The 5866-nt window shown below is 41.5% G+C and overlaps 1 long non-coding RNA gene across 2 annotated transcripts; it reads right to left on the minus strand.

The window, feature by feature from the left end:
* Positions 1-3105: 3105 nt before the first annotated feature.
* Positions 3106-4289, minus strand: LOC111955652 (uncharacterized). 2 transcript variants are annotated; one of them, XR_002876148.2, is made up of 3 exons: positions 4250-4289; positions 3937-4033; positions 3106-3414 (listed from the first exon to the last, which is right to left on the minus strand). It is a non-coding gene; the product is annotated as an uncharacterized lncRNA (long non-coding RNA). The 2 variants fall into 2 exon arrangements; XR_002876149.2 differs by having other exon boundaries at positions 4178-4278.
* Positions 4290-5866: the final 1577 nt, after the last annotated feature.

Consider the following 5866-nt stretch of genomic DNA (forward strand, 5'->3'; position numbering starts at 1 on the left):
AGACCATGCGTAACCACGCCAGCCCAGGACCACCCCATCCGGCATCTTCATCTGCGGGATCGTCTGAGACCAGTCCTTAGGACATCTGATGAAACAGGAGTATTTCTGTCTGTAAAATAAAGCCCTTTTGTGGAGAAAAACTAATTCCGATTCTCAAAAAGTTGGCTTTATTCTCAAAAATACATTTAGAGTTTATTCTCGAAATATTGCAACTTTATTCTAGAAATGTCTCCTTTATTCTATAATTATTTCAAGTTTTAAAAGTACTATCCMTGCCCKAAAAATCMAAATACCACCACCCATRARCGTCTATTTTTCTTCACTTGGCCCTAATACTCTTCTGTACTGTCTTTGAGCAAAAGAAGATAATTTCCCCTTTTTTTTTGGAGCATTCAATATAATTTCAGTATTTGTATTATTTATTTTATATGGTCTTTTTTGTTCATCTTTATCAAGGATTTTATTATATACTGGACTGTATATACAGTATATACACTCACCGGACAGTTTATTAGGTACACCCATCGAGTACCGGATCAGACTTCCCTTTGCCTCCAGAACAGCCTGAATTATTCAGGGTAATCTAAAAGTTGTTGGAAACATTCCACAGGGTTGTTGGTCCATCCTGARGCGATGCATCACGCATTTGCTGCAGTTTGGACGGCGGTACATTCAGGCTGCGAACAGCCCATACCATCTCATCCCAAATATGTTTCTTCTTGTTTTTAGCTGATAGGAGTGGAACCTGGTGTGGTCGTCTGCTGTAATAGCCCATCTGTGACAAGGATCGATGAGCTGTGAATTTRGAGATGCCGTTCTGCACACCACTGTTGTACTGAGCTGTTGTGTGSCTTTTGTGGCCCACCTGTTAGCTTACATGATTCTTYCCATTCTCCTACAACCTCTCTCATCAAAGAGCTGTTTTCGCTTACAGGWCTGTCGCTGACTGGATGTTTTTGTTTGTAGCACCATTCTCGGTAAACCCTAGACACTGTAATGCGTGAAAAGCRCAGGAGGTGGTGTACRTAATAAACTGTCCAGTGATACATACACTGAGTGTACAAAACATTATGAATACCTGCTGTTTCCATGACATAGACTGACCTGGTTAATCCAGCTGAAAGCTACTCTGGATTTATGGTGCCTTCAAGACAACTGGGAACTCAGAAAAAACAAGGTTGAGTCATGATGACATCAGTGATCTTCAGGTCGGAGCTCTAGAACGAGGCCAGAGTCACGACTTGAAATTCAGAGTTGGATGACCGTTCCAACTCAGACTGCTTTTTTTCAGAAGTTCCCAGTTGTCTTGAACGCAACTGAAGTCTGAGATTTCCAGTTGTTTTGAGTGCCTCAGAAGTCATGCTGGATTGACAGTCATGGCCAATGTTAGTTTATCCTTTAAGCGTGGAAAAGAGACCCTTACACCCAGACTTGGACCACCACACCCAGTCCACCAAACAGCAGGCTAGTGATTGCTTTGCAATGCTTGCAGTTAGCCACTTGATTCCTTCTAAACCAATCATTGTTTGAATTTGCGATTTCCAACTTGTTGTATAAGGTTTGTCCAATTAGCACCTATACATTTTATCTATAATTCTCTTCATATGACAAGAATTGAAAAGGATTTGCCAGTAGATGGTCGACTTGATTCATTGATGATGACTGCTAGCTAAGATTTTTAAAGTATGATGTTGACGTGATCAGTCCAATTAAAGCTACTGTAGATTTAACTTGGATGGTGATTACTGACGGCGTGACTGATGATAGAAAGACAGACAGACAGGTACTGATACTAGATAGATAGCAGGTTTAATCAACGGGTTTAATCAATCAATGGTTTAATCAACTATTTCCACTTTCCAGTAGACTTACTACTGTATTGGCGCTCTATGATGGACAATGGACTTGATAAAGGCATCCGTCTGACTTTAGCAGGTTATGTGGTTGGTCATCATTATTGTCACAAAGCCGGCTCATAGCCTGTGACAAAAATGAGGAGACACAAACAGGTATAGGCCAATTAAAAAATGTTCTTTATTCTAAACAAAACTATTAACTTTAAACAAAGAAAAAGGAATGAGGTGTGGAAGTATCATAATGTAAGGTGTATGTAAAGTGCATGGATGCGTGAATCTGTGTGTGTGAATATGACTGATTGAGAACTATGCGAAACTACAAAGGAACAAACTCAAACAGGATCATACCTGGAGGAGCAGAGAGAAGAGAGAGAAATTAGTGATGCCAGCAGTTTAAATACCCTGAGCCCAGGTGACTCCAATCACTAACGACCCCTCCTCTGCCCTGCAGGAGGAACCGCCCCCCTGCACGCAGAGGAGGGTCGTGACATTATATAGTCAAATATGTATTGGCCCAGTCGAAGAAATGCACTAGCTGTCTAGTGTACTCAATAGATACCTTATAGTGGGGTCTCAGAAGCTTGAGTTACAAATTCAGACAGAGGTCAGGTCACTGGGTACACAGAGTATTCAGATATATAAAAATGGTATGTATGTACTGTATACTGACCAAAAATATAAACGCAACATGTAAAGTGTTGTCAGATGTTTCATGAGCTGAAATAAAAAGATCCCAGAAATGTTCCATACACACAAAAAGCTTATTTCTCTCATTTGTGTGCAGAAATTTGTTTACATCCCTTTACCAAGAGAATCCATCCACCTGACAGTGTAGCATATCAAGTGCCTTGTGCTGGGGACAATAAAAGGCCACTATAAAATGTGCAGTTTGTCACGTAACACAATGCCAACAGATGGCTCAAGTTGACAGAGCGTGCAATTAGCATGCTAACTTCAGGAATGTCCACCAGAGCTGTTGCCAGATAATTTATGTTAATTCTCTACCATAAACCGCCTCCAATGTCGTTTTAGAGAATTTGGCAGTACGTCCAAACGGGCCTCACAACCGCAGACGACAATTGAGACGTACAAACTATGGCATAAGGGGACGACGAGCTGATAAGAGGAAATCCATAATTTCGATGAGGACATTAATGAGCGTGATAGGGCGGACGTGGCCAATATAACTATCAGACCTCAGGATAAGACCCAGATGCAGACAGTTCGAAGTAACAAAAGTTTATTACAAAAACAGTGGGCAGGCAAAACGACAGGTCAAAGGCAGGCAGAGGTCAGTAATCCAGAGCAGTCTAAAAGGTACAGAACGCCAGGCAGGCTCAGGAAAGGCAGAGGTCAGTAATCCAGGGCAGTATCACAAGGTACAGAATGACAGGCAGGCTCAGGGTCAGGGTGGGAAGAATGTCAAAACCGGGAAAACTAGAAAACAGAAGTACGGGAAAACAGGAGTACGGGAAAAGCGCTGGTAGGCTTGACGAGACAAGAAGAACTGGCAACAGACAAACAGAGAACACAGGTATAATGGGATAATGGTCGACACCTGGAGGGGGGTGGAGACAAGCACAAAGACAGGTGGAACAGATCAGGGTGTGACAATAACTAGTTGTTCAGCACTTTCAAATGTACAGCTACAGAATTCAGAACATGGGCCATTCTAACAAGCATTCTCCCTGTACACCAAATCAGAACCATAGGATAAATATAGGTGGCATATAAGCAGACAATGAAAGCTCTTACAATATTTGATGATTCAATTTTTCTAAAACAGCCTCTAGGCTACATATTGACCACCAACTCAATATTTACATTTACATCCAAGTCATTTAGCAGACGCTCTTATCCAGAGCGACTTACAAATTATCCAGAGCGACTTACAATATGGCTGAACATTAGGCTGAATTATGAGGGGAAAATGGACCAAATTATTTGGGTGAGGCACATGGGCTACTAACAGTTTACTACACAACATACACTTAGTATTACTTTCTTGGCTGCAGTATACATATCTCCCTGGCACATTACATAATTTATGCAGRAGCATACAATACATTTTTGGACTCACCTTGTTGTAATGTGCTCACTTGGCGTGATGGTCTTTCGTGGGAAATTTTGTCATCAAACTTCAAGTCTGGCATTCTTGTAACGGGTGTTCTCTTCGTCTGAAGAGGAGGAGCAGGGATTTGACCAAAATGCAGCGTTGTGAAATGACATGATATTTATTCAAACAAGACGAAAAACAAACTATACTTGATAATTAACAAAATAACAAAACGATGTAGACAGACCTGGACGTAAGAACTTACAATACAACGAAGAACGCACGAACATGAAAAATGACTACACAAACGAACGAACAAACAAACAAACAAACAAACCGAAACAGTCCCGTGTGGCGCAACAGACACAGGAGACAACCACCCACAACAAACAATGTGAAAACACCTACCTTAATATGGTTCTCAATCAGAGGAGATGAAAACCACCTGCCTCTAATTGAGAACCATATCAGGTCACCCATTTACCAACATAGAAACACATAACATAGAATGCCCACCCACACTCACGCCCGGACCGACTAACACATACAAAAACAACAGAAAACAGGCCAGGAACGTGACAATTCTATGGATTTATGGTGTTTTCAAGACAACTGGGAACTCAGAAAAAAACAAGGTCGAATCATGATGACGTCAGTGATCTTCAGGTCGGAGCTCTAAATGCCAATGCCTAGTTGGAAGACCGTTTCAACTCGGAGAGTGTTTTTTCCTGAGTTCCCAGTTGTCTTGAACTCACTGAAGTCTGAGATTTCCCATTTCAGAGTTTCCAGTTGTTTTGAGTGCCTCAGAAGTCATGCTGGATTGACAGCATGGCCAATGTTGGATGTATATCATTTTAATCTTGGAAAAGAGACTCTTACACCCAGACTTGGACCACTCGCAGTTAGCCACTGATTCCTTCTAAACCAATCATTGTTGAATTTGCGATTTCCAACTTGAATTGAAAAGGATTTGCCAGTAGATTGTCGACTTGATTCATGATGATGACTGCTAGCTAAGATTTTGAAAGTATGATGTTGACATGATCAGTCCAATCAAAGCTACTGTAGATTTAACTTGATTTGACGTCATTCTATCTGTGGCCAATGACCTTGAGCCTTCTTGGATGGGGACTTCTAATATAACTCTGTGGCAGTATCCAAGGGGCTTGAATTTTCGGCCTATACCCGTAGATTTTGCGATGACGTAGTGTCCCCATGAGCGAAAGAACACTGAGCCAATCATGGTGCAACTAGAGAACATTACCAACCCCTAAGCTCCGTATTTTCAGCTAGCTACCCCACCACCACAGAAAGCACTGAGCTAGGCTGAAACACCTGCATTTTGGTGCTGCCTTACTCAAGAAAGCAAAAAAGAGACCAAGTTTGTGTCTCTCACCGGTCTCAGTCTATGCCATACATTTTCATTGTAACAGACAGCGACTTGGTTGACTCCTCATCGAACTTGCAAGGTGAGCCTGAGCAGCAGGTCGCAACAACTGAACTACCAGAAATGAAACCTAAGGAAATAAAAAGGCAGAATAATTTCATTTTAAGTATGGGGAACTTCGCAGGAAACATAACCTGTCATAACAAGTTACGGTGTCCAAAACCGCAGCTCAGCCTCAGTGCAACAAATGTCAAATGTGGTGGTCTCTCTCGGGTACATAAGCATTTCCCCATTCAATCCATTACCATATACTGTACCATAGGCTTTCTCTTTAGTACTTCATTAGGGTTGTCTAGTGGTGAATAGACTGTCATCTTCACAGGTGAAATATCCTGCTATTATGGGAAAATTAGTCTACCTGCTCATTTTCTTTTGTAAGTATATTGTTGGATGGATAGATGGATGGATGGTGATACTGACAGACTGACTGATTGATTGATAGAAAGACAGACAGATACTTGATATATAAATAGACAGATAGCAGAGAAGGCTGGTGGAAGGAGCTGT

Source organism: Salvelinus sp. IW2-2015, linkage group LG31 (assembly GCF_002910315.2).
Source record: "Salvelinus sp. IW2-2015 linkage group LG31, ASM291031v2, whole genome shotgun sequence".
NCBI classification, from domain to species: Eukaryota; Metazoa; Chordata; class Actinopteri; order Salmoniformes; family Salmonidae; genus Salvelinus; species Salvelinus sp. IW2-2015.